Consider the following 21,583-nt stretch of genomic DNA (forward strand, 5'->3'; position numbering starts at 1 on the left):
GTGTGTGTGTGTGTGTGTGTGTGTGTTAGTCTAAATACATCGACAAATGCATATATGTATGCAGATATATTTTTCTATCCACAACATCTGTGTGCGTGATCCATATATGCTTCTTGGATTGTTTTGATTTTTATATGTTCCCGGGCGTATACATCTGAAAAAATACAAACTGAAATAAACTTACTGTACAGTGTGAGCAAATAGATGATAATGAAATTTTGGCATATATGAATATAAAAAGAAAACCAAGCTGATAGGGCTGAAAAAACTACTGACAAAGATAAACGCATGTCAACGTGATGGTTAACGCCTTAGACAATATTCATGATAAGGTATAAATATATGTGTGTATATATGTGTGTGTTTGTGTGCGTGCGTGTAATCTTGTAAAGTGTTATTGGGGTACTGTAAAACTTTTGTGTATTTCTATGTTTTGCTTGGAGCATGTTAGAATATATGTAGGTGGCGTTTTGTAAATAATGTTCCTGTGGGTCGGTAATTGTGATACGCAAATGAATAAAAGGTTAACGCACTGATAGATATGCTAAATCTATATTATTAGCTCTTATTTTATATATTCAATAATTTTATGTTGTGTTTTTTTTGAGTGTGTTGACCTTTTTATGTTTTAGCTTGATATGTCAGTATCTGTGCGGTTTATATATGTTTGCATGCATACATATTTATATATATATATATATATATATATATATATATATATATATATATATATATATAAACAAGTAGTAAATGAGTATATGCATATATACGTACAGGTATGTGCATACCGACATCCACCTGTATGTATAGGTGCACATCTGGGTACAGGACATTGCACACAAAACAGAGACGAGAAAACACACAAGCCACATAGAGAACATTCTACTTCATCAGCTACCTCCGTTTTAACCCCGGCGTTTCGAAGAGCTAGGCAGGACGCATCGTTAAAACAGCTCTTCCCATGGCCCGCAAATTAAATTTGTATACACAAATTAAATCTTGCCATGGGGGAATGTCGTGGCGGACAAAAAACAAGACAAGAAAACAAACAGAAAATGCTTTTCGGCCAGACGAGAAAAATTGTTTGTGTATGAACGCTGTGAGGCACGAACTTGAAAGTTTGGGACGAAATGGTTCGCGTGTTAGCTCGGCGACAGCCAAGAAAGAAAAGGATTATTGACCGGAAGTATGTGACCATGCCGGTGTAAGGGGAAGGGAGAGAGTGGCAGAGGTAGAAACAAGGGGAGGAAGTAGAAGAATAGGTGAACAACGAGAGGAAAAGAGAAAGAGAGGAAGTACGAGGGGGAAAAAAGAGATACGTAGTAGTAACAGAGGAAGAACGAGAGGGGTAAAGCGAGCTTTATACATACTTATATGCATGTGTGTGTGTATTATAGGTGATATTTACATTCGTGTAAATGTTAACTTGATGTAAAAATATAAAATGTTTACGAATTTGTTTTCATCATACAATTTACATGGAAAACCTGTGTACATAAGAGTATGAATGTATGCAAGAATCTACATATACATGTGATAGTTTTCATTTAGAAACGAATCCGACGTTTTGTTGAATTGTTTAATACCATATGAAAACCACCATAAATAAAAGCATATTTTAATTCATTATACAATCAAAGGGATATATGTGGAAATACAGAAAGAGAAGGACTGAGAGTAATTGGATTAAGAAGCTGGGAACCCGCCTATAACAGGGAGGCTTACGCTAACATTTTCAAAAGAAAAATATATAAAAGCGTTCTCGCTCGTATTTGAAGTGTGTGTAGAGAGAGAGAGAGACAGAGAAAGATAAAAAGACACTGACAGATACATACATACATACATATATATATATATATATATATATATATATATATATACAAACACATACATACATACAGCACACGCACATGCACAAGCACACGCATACTCACACAAACACGCAAATACGAACACACACGCATGCACGCACTCAGCACACACACTAACATCATTAACTGCAACTGTATATAGCTGCAAGCATATACATCGCTTGAAATAAGAATTACGCCAGTCATAACAGTTAAATATACTGTCATGGTAAATAACAGCTCGATGTTCGAAGTGCAGGTAGAACTCTGGACTGCACAGTTTCATCCTAACAGGAATTGTCAACGGTGTGTCTCTACTGTTTTCATGGAACATCTACTACCCACTGTCAATATATGCAGGCTTGGCCAAAAGTCACCCGACATCAGATCAAAATGCTATAAATAGTATTTCAGTTTGAATAATTTCTATGACGTTTCATATTCAGATGCTTCTATTAAGTTCATTCATTTGTTAAACAAAAATAAATTTGGGAATTAAATGCTTTTGATTTACTTTCAGGTGACTTCTGGCAAAAACTCTCTCTCTCTCTCTCTCTCTCTCTCTCTCTCTCTCTCTCTCTCTCTCTCTCTCTATATATATATATATATATATATATATATATATATATATATATATATATATATATATATATATATATATATATATATATATATTAAAATATGCTTTCATTTTAGCATTCTGCTTTATTATTATTTTTCTTTTTCCTATTATTTCTCCACGTGCGGTTGACACAACCCCACTATTTACTGATTTATATATATATATATATATATATATATATATATATATATATTATAAGGTTTTTAACTTTTAAATTTTCATATTCATAAGAGACAGAGACTTCAAACTCGATATATTGATTTATTCACCACTCTATGTTAACATTTCTGTGCCAAACTTATCCAGTGACTGGTCCATTGGATTTTGACATTTGGCACTTCTTCAGGAGCGGTTACCATCCGAACAAAACACGAAAAAACACATACATAACGATCATTACATCCTTAGAATCTCGTTAGATTTCATCTTTGTTATTATAGGGGAGATAACTCCTTAATTTTCTATTTTTATTGCTCTCCTGTGAATTTCCACTAGATTAATTAATTATTTTGTTTATTTCTCTTTACTATACTATATTATCCGTTCCTTTACCCGTATACATATGCATACATACACTTTACCCGTATACTTATCCATATATACATACATACACACATATACATATATATATGTGTACACATATATATACATATATATATATATATATATATATATATATATATATACACATACATATACACACATACACATACATACAAATACAACACACATACATATACATACGCATATACATACATGTACATATACATACATATACATATATATATATATATATATATATATATATATATATATATATATATATATATATATATATATATATATATATATATATATATATATATATATATATATATATATATATATATATATATATATATATATATATATATATATATATATATACACTTACACACACACACATATATATGCACTCATCCATATATGCATAATTGGACATACACAGACATACATGAGACATCATGTTGTACTTCATCACATCTTAAGATCATTTATACCAACGAAACGTACTTCTTATGATATGCGTACATTTCAGAGCATTATTCTTTACTTTATTAATCAATGTATCCTTAGAGAAGAGTTTGTGGTATAGTTCCACCGTACAGATCGAACACTACTTTCTTCCTCTCTCATATGGCATTGATCTAGCTATTATAGACCATTCTAATGAATACTGTTTATTACTTTCCTTAAGACCCCAGATGTATTTGCTACGACTAGTGCTAGCCATTTTCTTCCTATCTCTAAAGCATGAGAAATGGTTAGAAATTCTACGGCATACCTGTCCTGAAGTGCACCCCAAGTATGTCATGGTACCTGTTTGAGTCTTTACTTTGCATTGATATATTATATTTTTGACTTTCGCATTAGGTCCTTCAAATTTTATTCTCCTAGGGTTTACCTCTTTTACTGTGATTATGTTCTTACTCCTATTATTAATAAATGGACCTCCATTATTATTATTATTATTATTATTATTATTATTATTATTATTATTATTATTATTATTATTATTATTATTATTATTACCATTATCACCATTATTATCATTATTATTATTATTACCATCATTGTTATCATTCTCATTATTATTATTATTATTATTATTATTATTATTATTATTATTATTATTATTATTATTATTATTACTGCTATTTATATTATTATTCAAATTCTCATTCCTACCTGTTTCTCTAGACTTAAGTATTTTAAGGTTATGTGCTGCTATTATCTGTGCTATGTTTCTAGTATTTGAAAATCCAAATCTGATTATATGTGTGTTTATAATCTTACCATAGTGTGAGCTCCTTGGGAAGTGTCTACCTATCACTTCTCTAAACTTTTTATATTTTCTTTATCGTTAATTGTCTTCATATTCTGAGAGTGAACTTCTTTACACACACAAGCTCACTCATTCACATACACGCACACATGCACACACACATGCACGCACACAGAGAGACAAACACGCATACATATGGAAACACATAAACTCCAAACATCAAAGTACAGATGCACACACGCACGAGCACAGAGAGGCACACACGCCACCGCATACCACAACAATACACTCACACACACACGCAAACATATGTAGTGAAAATTCCTATAAAATTTATCTTTACAAGTGGTGAAATTTAATCAATCCATATATCTATCTATTTATCTATCTATCTATTGATCAATCTATTTGTTTATTTAGTTTTATTTTATTACATTTTTTATATACTTTTTGTTTCATTGTTTATTTTTATCTCGACCTATATACTTCAGTTTCTTATTTCTTTATTGCCCACAAGGGGCTAAACATAGAGCGGACAAACAAGGACATACAAAGGGATTAAGTCAAGTACATCGACCTCAGTGCATAACTGGTACTTATTTAAACGACCCCGAAAGGATGAAAGGCAAGGTCGACTTCGGCGGAATTTGAACTCAGAACGGAACGGCAGACGAAATACCGCTAAGCATTTCACGCGCAATGCTAACGTTTCTGCCAACTAGCTGCTTTTATACTCGACCTATATACCTCAGTTTCTATTCGTCTCACATCAGACCAATATACATAGAACAAACCCTCCACATAATATACAGGCACATCCTGCACATTCACAAAGGTTGACATCTCCCAACATGTACAAATGCAACCCTCCACACGCATAATGCACACATAGACGCACAAACATACATACACATATCGATATATACATACATAAATACACATATACACACATCCACACATGCGCTCGCCCCCACACTCATGTGTACTCATTCACACACAGCCACACATACATACCCATATAGAGGCCTTCTCACACACTCATACATACATATTCGCACACACACTCACGTATACTCACATACATTCATACGCACATTACTAAACACGTTGATACAAATAGAAACATCAACACACACCCACACTTAGTATCTCAACCCTCACACCTCATCACACATCACATACATCACCAACACACTCACGCACACACAAGCTCACCCCACACGCAAACACGGCCTCACACACTCGTACTCATATATATATATATATATATATATATATATATATATATATATGGGAGAATATACGAAAAAACAACAACAGACGAGGACAGGTGGTGTAAATAACAAAAGGATGTATTAGTATGACGCTCGGGAATACGGAAAGTCTTTGACGTTTCGAGCTACGCTCTTCAACAGAAAGAATACGGAGACAAGGAGAAAAACACGGAGAAAAAAAAATGAATAGTGTCCAGTCAACGGTCAATCATATATATATATATATATATATATATATATATATATATATATATATATATATATATATATATATATATATATATATATATACGCACTCATACCCCCACACACATTCATACACACATATATATTCTCCCACATACAGTCGCACACGCATACACGCACGGGTACGCCTGCTCATGAGTACATATGCCCACACACAAACACACACGTACACACAGGTACTCAGAAAAACACGCACGCCTACATCAATGCACCCATACACGCTCCACCTTACCTCTCTCTCCCAGCCACACACACATACATGTAACACACACACGCGCTAACATATTACTCCTCGCACACGACTTTATACCCACTCCTACGCACATATATAGCCACGGACTCATAATCACAAAAACACTCATAGCTGTACACACAGACGCACTCGTTCGCATATACACCCACACGCACGCACGAAGACATTTCTCTCCCTTGTACGCACCCATGCATAAACATGTACACATACATCCACACCCACTCACTAACTTACACTCTTTTTACTTCTTTCGATTGAACCAAACACCTGCTACTAACCTGCTAGTTGACCTACACAAACACAACCACACTCACATAGACACTGCAACACACACACAGATATACTGACCATGTTCGCACTCTCCTGTCCACCAAAACCGCTTCCCCTATCTCTTTCTACATCCGGTCACTTCAGCAATTTAAATAAACCCGTGCTGCTTGCGATATGTCTTCCTTGTTTTGATATTTATCTTTCTCGCTTCCGTTGAAGAGTTATACTCGTAACAACAAAAGCCTTTCTTCTCTTTTCTCTCTCAGTATATATATAAAGATATATATATATATATATATATATATATATATATATATATATATATATAAACAATATATAAACAATATATGAGTATAATCATATATATGTACATGTATGTACATACCTTCATCCACATGTACATATAGATACATAACTGGGTACATGACGTGGCAAAAGAACATGGACAAAATGATAAACAAGGTACAACAAACAAGCAAGCCACATAGAAACATCTCCTTCATCAGCTGCCACCATTAAAACACCGGCGTTTCGAAGAAATAAGGCAGTACGCATCGTTGAAATGGTTCTTCCCACGAACACAAATTAAATTATTAGAAATATATTATTTCTAAATTTGAAATCAGTGAATGTATTTCACTAGAATTACTATATGTTTACAAGAGCTTGACGGGCATCTTCGACTAGCAAGTCATGCTACTCCAGACTGATGACGAGCAAAGACTCAGAAACATATCTCTGGATGCCGGCTTAGCTGGGTGGAGGTGCTTGTCTCCCCCTTGTAAACATAAAGACACAGGAAATGTGTCAAGGCCGACAGGAAGCGGTGCAGCTTCCTAGGTCTAACCAGCAGCAGTATTATTCCCTTCAGGGGACTGTCACATTAAGTTGACAGCATACAACTACTTCAGAATAATCTCAATTTTAATAGTATAATTAAGGTTACCACAACGTATATACATACATACATGCTGTGATGTAATTTGTTAATTAAAATAAATAAAATAACCAGAAAACAGTAAAAACAATGTGACGAACAAACAAATCTTTTTACGAACCAACAATCAAAATACCTTGACAACTAATCAACCGACACCTTCCGACTTCACTGCGAATTAATACAAACTTCACTCAAATCCATGCTCTGAACTCACTTGGATCGTTACTATTTAAGTGTACTCGGACTAGTCCCTCTCGCAAGTGGACGTCGTAACTCTCATCACAACATCTCCCCATTACTGTAAGAAAGTGGAATTTATTTTATTTTTACTTTTTATTTGCAGCACCACTCCTTTTTGTTTTGTTTTAGCTGCTGTATCTTAATCGTTGCCTGACATTTAAGGTGGTATGGTCCGCTGCGCACAGCACTTTTCTTGTCGTTGTACTAAGCACTCTTGTTAGCACTGTTATTTTGTTTGAAAATTGAGTATCTTTTTCGTTTACGTATTCCAGATATTCAGCCCGTTTTCGTTTTGTGGAGCTAGTTCTACAGGGTTCAATATCCTTCGGTGCTGGCACTTCAAACATATCATGGAAAACTTCCATTGGTATTAACCTTCGTTATTCCGTATGTCTCATCTCTAACTCGTTAGGGTGTCTCCTATGTTCTAAGCGTTGTCCTTTAACTAAATATAACATGTTACATCATCTTTTGATTACACCTCCATCCTCCCAACCTTTGTTTACCATTTCTGTAATTTTTTAAATAAACTTATTCTTCTACTTCGAAATGTTTTGTATTATTTCTTGTATTTCCTTTAAATGTATTTTTTGTATTTCTTTTATATGCATTTTCTCCATGCCATAATTTATCGAAGATTGATTTTGTTTTAGGCTCGAACTCTAATTTTCTTGTGACTTTCAGGAATTAGTATCTGGATTTGGCGTTATTTTATATACTCTCAAAAATTTCGGTAGTGTCTCGCCATTATTTAGCTCGTTCCAAGCTCTCTCCTAGTGCTCTTTTGAACGTGTAGACAGATATTTCCGGGTACCCACTTGACCTCGGGTGGTAAAGCGGAGTAAAGATGTCTTCTGTGGCATAAACTTTGTAGAAATTTCTTAATTCATATCCCGTGAATAGTGTTCTATAATGTGAAACTGACGTCTCTGGAACACCGTATCGAGCAAATAACTTGAGTAGGAAATTTATTGTATTTTTGTGGGTTTATGACATCTGCATGCCTTTGGTCACTTTGTATAGCTATCCACAACGATCAGATAGTATGCGTCGTTCACTTGTCCAGCTAAGTCGATATTTGTCCTTGAACATGGGCTCTCAGTCTCCGGCCATAATTCGTATTTTACTGGTAGTGCTTTGATTGCCAATGAAGAGTTAAAGTGAAAGTTTTTTAACGTTCCCCCGAGTACTCTCGGACAAACTAGGTCTATGCGTGTTTGAATTACATGATAACGTTACCATCTATCCCCTTAGAAATATTAATAACAAGGTTATTACCTCTGAAGTCAATTCCAAAAGACTTAAGTTTATGTCAAGTAAATCTAAAATTAAAAATTGTATATAACAGGTTAAAATTCCTTCAGGCACCGATATCTTTTTTTATATAGGTAGCTCTTCTCAGTTATCTAAAAGAATTTCTAATCATTACTCTACATTTCTAATCATTACTCTACACAAACGTAACAGTACAGGGCTTAATAAATTAATTTGGTATCTGAAAGACCATAATGAGCAATTTAATTTAAACTGGTTGATTCTCTTAATTTCGTTCCTTTATGATAAAGGCAGGGAATTCTGTCTTCTCTGTAATTCTGAACATTTAAGAATTTTTTTCTTCTAGAAATACCATTGTAAACACGGTAATAGAGCACGCTTACTGATGCAAACATTGGCAGAAAGAAACCTTTAGTTCATATAAGTGATATCTATCATTATATATAATTTAAACATTGCTTTTTTTTTACATTCTACTTTCACTAAATATATCTTTCTATATCGTTCTTTACTTCTCATTTATTTGGTTTCTGATTTTTCCTTTCCTTCACCCCTCCTCTTTCTATAGGATACCTTTGACTTTATATCTTCCAAAGTTTTTTTTTAAAAACTTAATAGCGTGCAGTTCATCACTTTTCATATCCATCATATTCTCTTAAAATGTCTTATTGACGAGTTTTATTTCTTCATTTCCCTGAAGAGAAGATTACATCATTTTACACCATTTAATACCTTTGGAATAATACCAAATATATCTTCGAAATATGAGCAAGAATTAAAAGAATTTGAATAACACCTGCGTTTAACTCCATTTATTTATTTATATATAGTATAAGATATTTCACGTAAACCCGGAGTTTCTTCCTTTAAAAACAAGTATATATATATATATATATATATATATATATATATATATATATATATATATATATATATATATACATACATATATATATATATATATATATATATATATATATATATATATATATATATATATATATATATATATATATATATATATATATATACATACATATATATATATATATATATATATATATATATATATATATATATATATATATATATATATATATATATATATATATATATATATATATATATATATATATATATATATATATATATTTGCCACGTCATGTACCCGGTTATGTACCTATATGTAGTATTATTCCCTTCAGGAGACTGTCACATTAAGTTGACAGCATACAACTACTTCATCGTATCACTACTACATAAATCTCTCCGAGAGATTTAGAAATGTATTATTTCTGAGATTATTCCGTAATGCTTTTTATTTATATAGCTTGGAATTGCTCACGCATTAACTTGTACCTTCTAGATTTCAAAGAGGTGAATGTTTATTTTTAGCATGACATTGTAGGAACGGTGTAAGAGGCAAAATCTGGCCAGTTTGTACCTAAAACAGGTAGAATATCATGCCCAGTAATGGCCGGTTTAAATACTGAAGTGTTTAAAAGAATTTATAATTAAATTACACGCGTATTCACAAAACAGTTAATTTCGAGTCACTCTTTCTTCATTAAACACTTTCGTGATTGGAAAAAAAATGTCTAAACGCAGTAAGGCGCCTGTCATATGATTCGTTTCTAACTTAATCAAACAGAAACGTTGATCCAACATTTCACTTTTCATTGCGCATGCGCATAAATGGTGATCTGGTAACTCCGGTCTCAAACAGTACAAAAGCGGTTGCTGCATAACATTGCTCATTTGTTACGAGACGTGCATGATATCGTTTTTTTAAAAAAAATATCATTTCTTCACTGGTTTATTATTGTCCTTATTTTATCTTATATCCCGTTTTTTGTGGGGAAGTCATTTTCTTTTTGTGCCTTATAATTTAACACACTCACCGCTAAAATACCGCTTTGCGTTGCGTCTTGCAATCTTTTCAATAGCCTTGACTATTGAAAAGGTTGCAAGACGCAACGAAAATTTTAGGAAAATAAAATAAGCGATAAGTGGGAATGTTACCGGTCAGTGTGTCAAATTATAATGCACAAAAAGAAAATGACTCTCCCCAGACACAACAGAATATGTTTCAACACACGAACTCACATAGAGAATCTTTCAAACCAAATCCAAAAACGAGACATTTTATACCTATTGTCTGTATGCAAATCTTTCGTCACACATCTGTGAACTCTTCAGCAACTCTTCAACCCCACGTGTATCTTCCTGTTCTGTTTAGTTCATTCCGGATGAATGATCGCATGACAACGGTTGTAAGATAAACTAAGAACAATAATAAACGAGTGACGAACGAATATATAGTGCTCGCGTTTATTTCGAAATAAATAAATAAATAAATAAATAAATAAATAAATAAATAAATAAATAAATAAATCAAATGAACAAATAACTAAAAATAACCATCTCGAAATATAACAATTACATTGATTAAATATGATGAAATTTGTCTTTATCGGCTAATACAATACTTTCGGACCATCGTTCACTTTCTAAAAGCTGCTTTCAGAAATAGGTTCCTATATCGTGCAGCATATCATCATCATCATCATCATCATCATCAACGTCGTAGTCGTCGTCAGTATCATCATTTTCCCCAACACCACTACAGCCATGAACGACCTCACCATCATTAGGCCTGTCGCTTATACTCATTTATTCCATCAACAACTTAATTATCCATTTGGGAACACAAATATAATATATCGTGCATTAATGATACGTTAAGGATCTTAGCTCTATAAATTTATTTTACAAAATTCATTTATCTTAGTTTCGATATTAATTAGCACCATGTGATTAATTAAATTTTATAAATTAAACTTCAGCTCTATTTCCTTCTTATTTTTCCTTATCCTTCATCATGTTGTGTCCTAGAGTCTTCAGTAATCCCCCTTCTCAAACCATCACTCCGCTCCCTGCGTTAGTTATTTTGCCGACTACATGTAATTCATTCAACCTTGCCACCTCTCAATTTCACATTTATTAAGTACTGCCTAATGAAAGACACGCATACCACTTACTTCAATCGTAATTTCCACTTGACTTAAACAGTCAAGGAAGAAAATAAGAACAATGAAAGCGAACAGAATTAACTTATGGCATCGAAGAACGAATAAAACCAGATTAACACATTCAATTAAATTCTGCCGTTGTTCTATTCTTCGTCAACTAGTTTTTTTGTCATACCATAGTAGCAAACAAAGGAAATATGTTGATAGGCATTCTTATTTAAATTATTAGCATTTTTTAAATACAAGCTTCATTATTTGCATCATCATCATCATCATCATCATCATCATCGTCATCGCCATTATTATTATTATTATTATTATTATTATTATTATTATTATTATTATCAATACTACTACTACTGATGCGGTGAGCTGGCAGAACGGTAAGCACGCTGGGCGAAATGCCTAGCGTTCTTTCGTCTGTCTTTGCGTTCTGCGTTGAAATTCCGCCGAGGTCGACTTTCCCTTTCATCCTTTCGGTTTCGATAAATTAAGTACCAATTGTCTACCGATGTAAATTAAGTACCAATTGTCTACCATCTATTCGACTGGCCCCCTCCCCCAAATTTCGGGCATTGCACTTAGAATAGAAAATATTATTATTATTATTACAATATACCCACGGAAAGTTATATTGGAATTAAATTCTTCAGAAACCCCACATTCTGTCTTCATGCCACCACGTAACGATAGATACATAAATTTGTAAATATAAACATACACCAATAAATTAAAACATCTCTGATATAATAAAAAAAATGCTATAATAGGCAAGCAATTAAGAGTAATCGGATCAGATGTCTGATCTATATTCTTTCTATATATTGAGAGAGAATGCCATTGTGGCGTTCTCTCTCAATCTCTCGCGGTAACTCAATATTTCTACCAATCAAGCTACTTATTCGTAATTCTCTCCAACATTTTGTTTCCCGCTGTAACATGCACATACACCTGTATACAATGACATCTAATTTTCTCACTTAATAGGAATTTTTTCAATGTATAATGAAGTGTAAAATACTGAATTATCCAATTAAAGATATCTAATATAGAAATAGCTTGAATTAAATTGCGATGCTCTGTTAGATTTAACATTCAAGGTGAATCTGAAGTGATTATGTTTCCGGTGAAAACTATTATGTTAAAAGACAATGATTGCTGTTGGTTGTTTCTTTAAAATGTGTACTGTTGGCTTCGTGTTTCTCACTGAAATAACGATTTCAATAATTTGTATATTGCTTATTTTATATATGCATTTTAATTCTCTATATGCCAAGTTAATTAGCACTGGATCGATCAGTGACTGGTTACGTTTTAGTTACACAATAGGGAGATATTATCTGCATTGGTAATTAATCTATAATATACACCTCAAAATTATGTATAATGCTGTTTCTAAGCATCAATTGTTTTGTTAGTAATAGATGATAACAGTTTACTTAAATTGCTGATGAAGCCTTCTAACTTTTCAAATGAAATCTGAATGGTTATATCCTTCACGATCATCATCAAAATTGTAAAGTAGTAATCAATTCAATCCAACGACATCATCTCTGTATTAATTTTAGGTTTTCTAACTTTCATTTAAAACTGAATGGAAATTATACTACGTTTCTAATGTATTAGAACATATCGCAAAACAATGTTTTGTGATATAATTATAATTCCATTACAAGTGACATGTATAAATACACATAGTGTCATAAGTGAACATGTGTTACAAATTATACAGCGTTGTGAATAATATTCCCTCATGAAGCTAAGAGGGAATATCATCGCGAAATGCAACGAACAGACTTCATGATTCACAATTGCTAGATTGGTTTGCCAAATGATTAGACAAACAATGAATTAGGTCGTTAAATAGTTGAGAAATAGAGGAATAATAAAAAGAGATTTGAACCTGAGCTTGAGATTACTTTTGGCCTAATGCCTTCGCGATATGCAACCAGATTTTTTTCCAACACACAAATTCTCACAGAGAATGTTGAAACCAATAAACAAAAGAACGAATACATATTTTGCAGTAAATCTTGCATTAGAAAGGTGCAATTCTAGCCCTATGTTTTTGCCAAGAACCAATAAATATAAGAATAATTTTTAATCGTCGGAAGAGAATTTTCTCTTTTCCATGTGATTGTTATGGAATATTAAGATTCGGTATATGTTCAATGTGAATTAATTGTGTTTTCTTACCCATACCACGAATTTGTCATTGAAGGACATCACTCGAAGGAGTTTCATATATAATTATAATCTCCCAGCTATAAAAGAATGCTTATAAAAAGCCTGGTAAAGTAAGAGAAAAAACTATAAAATATACAATTCTGGTTAAACTACCTCAAAGCTGTCTCAACCATCATTGAATAGAAACTTGAATTTGGTTGTGCAAAGCTGACAGATGTGATCAACACCAATGAATTGAAAATCTTCTTAGACGTCAATTTATTTCACGATCTTTCAGTGAAAATACACATATTACGACATAAATAACTAATAAGAATATCTGACAGTCGTATAGACATTATATAAATGATAAAAATATAATTAGCTAAAATTCGAACACAAGCATGACGAAAGTGAATGAATATTAATAAACTTTAGCGTTGATTAGCAAGCAAAAGTATCATAATATATAGCGCATATTTTCTGCAATGCTTGATAGGAAATATGTACATAACATAAGTATAAAACAATATATGCAAATATGCGTAGGTGGCTATCCGCAATTTCAAAACCAAAAGGAACACGTACAAACGTTACTGAAGTGACTAGGTGTGCGAATCAGCTCCAGTATTGCTCGATATAAGAGTAAAAGCAACTTTTAAGCACGGGTTAGCACTTGTTTATTGACTGACAAGGGAAACCAACATACTTACAGCAAGCGATGAGCGTCAAATCATCGATGATTTCAGATTGAGTTAATCCGAATCTTTTCCTTTTGATGGGCAACTCGATTAATTAATTTTGAAACTTTGGATACTAGTAGAATGTGTCATATAGAACATCTTTTACTCCTAGCGGTGTTGAGAAAAGTTTCTATTTTCGATGTAATTTTGTGTTAAAGTTGTCGTATTTCGGTTATTTCAACCAATCAATGACGTGTATTCAGCTGAATAAAATTACTGATTTTGGTTGTCAACAACAACTTTCGGCAGTGTATATTCCGTTTGTCACTGTTATTCATGGCATACGTAATCTCAGTTACGTTCCTATGAATAAACGAATGTATCTGAAGCACGTTTACTTCATGACACCACCATAATCATTCGTGCATTTCTACTGTTTTTAGAGATTTTTTCCTGTTTTCCTAACACCTTTTGCCCCCCCTACCCCTCCTCTTCCAATCTCTTCATTTTTCACTTTTTTCCGTAACCCTAACCCTAAAACCTCAACCCTAAACCTAACCCTAAAACGCTAACCCTGACGCTAACCCTGAAACCCTAGCTCTAACACTAAAACGCTAACCCTGAGTAGAAAAATTGTAATTTTTTAAAGCTAAAACCAGTACAAACGCACTAATGATGTCTTAAATAACAGTGACACACGAAATATACACCGCCGATAGTTATTGTTGACAAACAACAGCAGTAACTTTATTCAGCTGAATACACGTCATTGATTGGTTGAAATTACTGAAATAAGTCTTTGAGATCAACCATCGTCTTCCAGGGACGTTCTTCCACTTTTGAAGCGCTCGTGCCACTCGAAACATTGCATGCAACACTGCTTTTTCGCAGTAAGCTTGCTGAAGCATGCTCAATAACTCTAGCACACGTCACAAGTATAACACAAAATTTCACGTTGGCTCTTTGTCAATGTGAATGACAAAATCGGAGACTACGGCATACACATGGTCACAAAAACACAAATTTCACTTTTGTAGCACATCCAGCAATGTCACTCGGCACACTGCTTCATGAAGATCATTCCTAGCTCTCACTGCACACGCAACCCTGTATTGGCATTCGTTAGCGCGCTACCAGAGTCCGGGAACTTTGTCATGCCACCTCGTATTCTATGCATCACCTTCATCATTCACATTTCGTTCATCTACGATTTCCTTCCGTAAATAATCTTTTGTGTGCCATCCGATACATTTAATATTACATCTCTGATGTGAGGAAATTGTCAGCTATATTTCCGCCCATGTGACAGATGTAAATACCATATTCTATGACTTTTATGTATGATATTTTTTATTCATGCCTCATACTGTTATTTAACATGACCTATCTATGATCTTCCAGTGGCTTAGTAATACAGTTACATGTTACATCTATCTGCTGCAAAATACAACTAAGCCCTGTTTAGGTCTATTTTTGTTGCTGAGTCATTTTTTTAGCAACAGAGTGATTATTATCTGCGTATATTGTTATTTGCTTACAAAAGTTATTTTAAATTTATAAAGGTTTATTTGTATATTTATTTAATTCATGGAAAATTTATATATTTCATTTTCATCACTTTTTATAACTGCACTCATACTCCCTCTTTTTGTCCCGCTCACTTTGTTTTTCTCTCAACACTTACGAACGTAGTAAATATTTCACGAGAAAATATCAGAACAAATATGCTTAAGCTATTTTGCATTTCAGAGATACTTTTCTTCATAAATATGCACCTACACGCCTACAATTGATCATGTTTAACATCCTGAAGGTTACATGAACTCTTGTCTGTCATATATTTGTTTCAACTACGCTGGAATATTGTTATATTGTTAAATATATACAAAGACAAAAGAGATTGTGTCAAATGTAATATTATTTAGCTTTCGGATGCATGAAGAAAGAGACTTAGTGAATTATATATACGGTCGGTCGGTAAGCTTGCAGAAAATTATGAACATCTGTTGTTTGCTATGATTTTATTCAGGATTCTATAGATAGTGTGAAGCAATTCGCTGATTTCTTTTCAACTTCAGGTACTAATGACATAAATATCTAGTCGTTACAATGACATTATGGTCATTTCTGAAGATTTGCTAAATGTTTATACTTTAAGCAGCACGGTATATCGTAGTGTTAATTATTTGGCAAAGATTGTAGCTAACTTTTACCTTATTCTTATTAATCTGAACAACAAATACTTAATTAAAAAAGATTAGTCGGTGTATTAGACTATACAATCATGCTAAAAGAGAAGATAAGATTAAAAATATTTTCTAAGTTCTTTTAATTTGTGTTGCGGCCTTCCAAATGTCTAGGGTTTTCTTCAAGAAAATAAGTTGAGAAACTGTATTGAATACACATATACATAGAAGCATACTCTCTGCTGCAAGCATATATGATCATGCTCATCACCCCACCTCTCTCCATACATGTCTGTGTGCGCGCACGTCCATTTATATGTGTGTCCATACGCAAACATTCATACAGATACACAAACACACAGGCATTTATATATAAATATATATACGTGTCTATAAATATACATGAATGTGTGAGTGTGTGTGTATATATATATATATATATATATATATATATATATATATATATATATATATATATATACATATGAATATATGTACGTGAGTATATAAGTACATATATACATATATATGTATATATATGTGTGTGTGTGTGTGTGTGTGTGCGTGTGTGTGTGTGTATACATATATATAAACATATATATCTATAAATATATATATTTATATATATATATATATGTGTGTGTGTGTGTGTGTGTGTGTGTGAAATCATGCTAGAACTTTATCTTTCTACCCCAGGGAATAATAGTTACAAACATTGCAGTGAACATAAATAAATACAATATTCCCTGTAATTTATTAATTTTAAACTTTTGTCTTTATTATAAAGTTATTATGCAGCTGAATCTTATCTATGTTTGCACGTTCAAAAATATCAGTTTTCAAATTTTCGTATTAATAATGTATAATTTTAACTATTATATGTAACTAACATTAGCCATGCAGCATTTATTCAAATGATAACACAAACATTAATACGTAACTCTGTTCCCTAGAAATGTAATAATTGCTGCATAACTCTCTTTCCCCTTACTATCCTATTCTTCCGTCGATCGTTGATTCCATTTCAAATATGTATTATTCATTTATATGTAGACCACACATATCTATGTATGCAACTTTTTCTTTTTCAAATGCTGAAATAACCCCTATAAATGAAGATACATCTGTAGGATTTAATTATATCTACAATAAGATATCACATGCTGATGTTTTGATATGTATTATAAAACGTATTTAGTCTCTCTCGTATTCCGATTAAGCCGTATTTAGTCTAAATGATTTCCTTACTTTTCTTCAAATTCCTCGAAATTTAGACGACAAACACGTCTTTTAGCCTAAAATTCAAGAATACGATAAAAAATTAGAAATCGCATCTTGACTGAAAATATTTAAGGTAATGACAAAAGTAACGTTAAGTATTTTTATCGTTGGTTTATTGCATAACATTCGGTTAAGGATTATAACTTCTTTTGCTTGAACAAAGAGTGTTATATGTTATAATATGTTATATGTTATAACATGTTATATGTTATAATAGTTCTGTAACATAAGGCAGAGAGCTGGCAGAGTAGTTACTGCGCCGGAAAAAATGCTTAGCTTCCGATTTTATACTGAGTTCAAGATTGGCCGAGATGGCATTTGTGTTTCAACTTCTCGGAGACGAAAAAATAAGTATCAGTCAAAGATTGGGTTTGACTTGTTCGCTACCCCAAACTTCCAGGCCTTGTGCCTATAGCAGAAAGTAATATTTCTGTAACATAATATTCCTGTTACGTTATATATACATAAATTATATAACTATATCCTCGATTTCAGACTTCTCCGATGATTCACCGACCAACTCATATTTCAGCCTAATTTAATTAACATATTCAAGCAGCTATCCAAGTAAATTGTATTTTCAGTATATGTAAAATGTGTTTTATAAACAGTGCTAAGCAAAAGAGCAACATCACTAGATATAGTCGGAAACTCTGCATAGCTGTTTCACTTTTCCTATAATGAAAGGAAAGCTTTTTTCCCGAATTTACGTAAAACCATCAAACGGAAATGCACTTTCGAAATAGACAATATTATTTTTGATATTCATAATAATTCAGAACACTCTCATCCGGATTATTTTTATATTATAATTCTGTAGCATCAGCGCCGACCTCATCCAGAGATACGTATTGCTTTACGGGGTTGCCTCAGCACTTCTTGCGAAATCAAAAGTGCTACAGGTTACTTAGGCGGTAGATTTAATCCATCACCTAGTATAACTAAACTACCTGATATGACGGTGTAATTAACGGAATCTACGCAAGTGCAATCATTCGGGCGAAGTCTTCGGTTTTACGACGTCGTTCATGTAGAATAACACGAGGGGGGTGACTTCTCTCTTGGTTAAGCTGTAACGAAAACAACTATTTAATCCGTAATTGATTCAGTGTATTATTATAATGCCCTTTTCAATTTTGTATGAGAGAAATGCTTGGTAGCAGATTAGAGATATCAGGCACTTGGCAACATTTGAGAGTATCAACATTTGGACGCAATGAAATATTATTTAATTTCTGTTAGAGAAAGCGTTTGACTACATAATACCACCAATTATTTCATTTGCTAGTAAAACTGAGAAAAATTGTGAGAACTAATATTCTTAATTCTCATTGCTGATTGTATATATACATATGTCTTATTCGAACTAGTGCAATACACACACACACACACACACACACACACACACACACACACACACACACACACACACACACATCCACACACACCCACACACATACACAAACACACATATCATGTTAAGATATAAAATAGTAATTGCCGAATATTCTCATGAACCGTGTATCCAACGATTTCGATATTCTAGTTTTTATAATCCTAAAATTTAACATCAATTTACGTTACACTGTCTCAAATCTCTACAACTTATATAGTGCTCTAACACATTGAGAAACATTGACGGTATGTTTAACGTTCGATAAATTTGATCAGCACACATTTGAGGTTTGTGTAGGTAAAATATACTTAAATACCGTATATGTGCTTGTCTCCCCGTAAATTAGTATTATATGCCTTCATATTTTATATTGCTTAAGTAGAAAGTAAAGAATGATTTTAGCCACTCCTAGATTTGTGATCGAATCTTTCCATGGATTGTGTTGAAAGAGATATCGAAAATATTTAACTCGGCATAATATGATTACAAGAAATCTTCAGTTTCTCACCTTTCAGGAAAAATGGAAAATCTTCATTATTGAAAAAGTCGTAGCCGCGGTTCATGTGAGAAAAATGTCAATATTGTTTGTGAGTTTGAAGTGTAGTGTTTTTACTGAACTCATTTCATAGCAATCAAGATGGAATTTACAAGATATCCGTTTTGCGTATGTACCATAATATTAACTTTGAAGGTTTAACATGTTTACTTGTTCTTATTGATTGGTTTACACTGTTAATCAAAACAATAATTCAAGTAAGTTTATTTTCAATTTAGAAGGCTTAAGAATGTTTCTACAATACCGATATTTGAAATTGATTTTACGTAAATAATTATATCGATTTGAAAGGAGATGGTTGTTTTACTCTGTTGTATTCTTTGAAGTATTTATTTACTAATTACTTTTTTTTATGTTGGAGCTCTTTTAACTCAAAGAACTCTTTAAAGACAAGACGAAATTGGTGCAAAAAAAACTATGTCTGCGCTAAACTTCAAAAGGAATACCATAGGTGACAAGCTGAAATAAATGTGTATGTTAATTGATATGAATTATAAAATCTTAAAACAAAATTAGTATAAATGAATTATCTTTTGCCATGAAATTTGTGGAAGCTATTTTCTTATCTTTAAAATTTAGTTATGATGTTGTTATACAACATATTTCTTTATTTCTTAAATATACAACTTTATTCAAATTATTGTTCAGAGACAACAGATTATGGAAATAACAGTTTTGTATTTAGTCTCATCCAATTGCTTTCGCGGTGAAAAAAGATAATACACTTTTCTATTTCTAGAACCACTGTATTAGTGTTCGATAAAATAATCTTATTTGTATATTTAGGAAATTTACGCTAAATCTGAAATCTGGAGAAATGTATACGTCAAATGAATGTTTTCGCCAAGATATCTTTAACAGAAGTCTGATTTTGATTTGTGTGCAATTCAAAAAAAAAACAGTTATATCAGAGAAGAGTTTGATGCACTTTTTAACACGTTTAAAGAATATATATTCTTTAAAGTTAAAGAATGCACATTCCCGTTGCTTAGGGTTAGTGTTACAACGAAAACAGGTGGTGTGCGTATTCTTTACCTCCGCTATATACGTTTGCATGAAAGATAATGTGTGTGTGTGTGTGTGTGAGAGAGAGAGAGAGAGAGAGAGAGAGAGAGAGAGAGATTGCAATTGAGTGCCACTTATACATGCTAAAAATTTCATACATCACAACACCCACCTTCACTCACTGACTCTCTCTTTCTCTCTCTCTCACACATGTCCATTTCATATATACGTACATCCTACACTTTCTCCACTCACTTCAAAGCAAATGTCGCCTTTTCACTTTATCCTCTCTTTCAATGTATGCTCTCTTCAAAGCATACAGCAATCAAAACAATTTTATGGAAATTAACGAACAATCATATGATTCCATATGTAGAGTTGACAACTTTCCTTCTTCGAACGAAAGATAGCCATAAAATATTTCCTTCCACCTTTACACACACTATAGGTAAAACTTCTGTGCGAATTATGTTATTTCTTGCA

This window comes from Octopus bimaculoides, chromosome 18 (assembly GCF_046866305.1).
Source record: "Octopus bimaculoides isolate indiv1 chromosome 18, ASM4686630v1, whole genome shotgun sequence".
Classification (NCBI taxonomy): Eukaryota; Metazoa; Mollusca; class Cephalopoda; order Octopoda; family Octopodidae; genus Octopus; species Octopus bimaculoides.